The sequence below is a fragment of the Lipophrys pholis genome (genome assembly GCF_963383615.2).
Source record: "Lipophrys pholis genome assembly, chromosome: 9".
NCBI classification, from domain to species: domain Eukaryota; kingdom Metazoa; phylum Chordata; class Actinopteri; order Blenniiformes; family Blenniidae; genus Lipophrys; species Lipophrys pholis.
In genome coordinates, this window is record NC_137639.1 from 20,200,152 (window position 1) to 20,201,470 (window position 1,319).

The following is a 1,319-nucleotide window of genomic DNA, read 5'->3' on the forward strand; positions in this document are numbered from 1 at the left end:
ACCTACCTGGGGACGTCCAAGTCCCGCCTACTACCACAAATTACAGCCAATCAGCCAGCGCGTTGAGATATAGTAGCCAATCGGGACGTCCGTACTGTTCCTCATTGAGTGGAACTGAGGAAAGAAACTTTCGAATGAAGATAATGTACAAAATTAAAGCTGAAAGAAGCGTGGGACGTATCCTCGCGACTTGCGGGATTCCGACTGAGAAAGAATGTCATCTGAATAGTGGACAGATGTGGCAACGTGTTGAAAATTAAATGAAGGTTCTAGCTGAAAATATGGCGAACTGTAGTGGTTCAAACTTGAAAGAGTTTGATGGTAAGTTGAAGGGTTTTCCCATCTACTTCTACGTTAACAATATTGTTTAAAGGTTTAAATATTCTAAAAAGTTAAAAAGGTATGAAAAAATTTAAAGAGGTTTTAAAAATGGAATTGTTTAAATCGGTGAAGGTTTTAAAGAGGTATAGGCTGAAGAATGAAAAACAATTCCCTATCCGTTTATATGGGATTTTCTTTTTTCGAAAAGTTAAAATGTATAAAAAAAGTCTAAAAGATATTAAAAGGCTACAACATGGCAAGAATGTATTTAAAAAGCTGCACATTTCGATACTTGAATGGTTCAAATTGGTTAGAAGCCGAATGAGTAAATCCTCTGGTTTTATGATACATTTTTGTGTGCTGTGACGCGCTTGATATCTCTACCAATCTCAAGGATGATTTCACAAAGCTTGAGGCCATGGGATGTGAAAATATAATTCCTTAAACTTCCTCTTACCAATAGGTGGCGCTATGGCTATGAATGGACAGTAGCATACGGAGCTGTTCAGGGCACACAAGTTTCAGGCTGATTGCAGCATGGAGAGCAGAGTTACACATCACTTCCTGTTTCATGGCGAACCATCAGATATTCGTTGGACACACCGTGGCCACGCCCTTTGAGATTACAGTTACATTTTGATACAATTTGATCAGGAAGGCCTGTTGTTTACACTGGCCAGGTTTCAGAATAACCCCCTTGGGGGATTATGTTTTACGCATAACGCAAAATGGCGGACTTCCTGTTGAGTTTAGAGTATGGGCGTCGCTGCATATACCTACCAAATGTCTTGGACATAGATGAAACGTGTTAAATGTAGGGAGCGCTATGGAGCCATATTGCCAGACACTTGCTCAACAACCATAACGTTTTAAATGGTTCGCAACTTCTGACATATGTGCAAATAATAATAATAATAATAATAATAATAATAATCTCTTGCATTCCAATAGGGGTCTCTCCCAGCTCTGCTCGGACCCTAATAATACTTCTTTGTTTT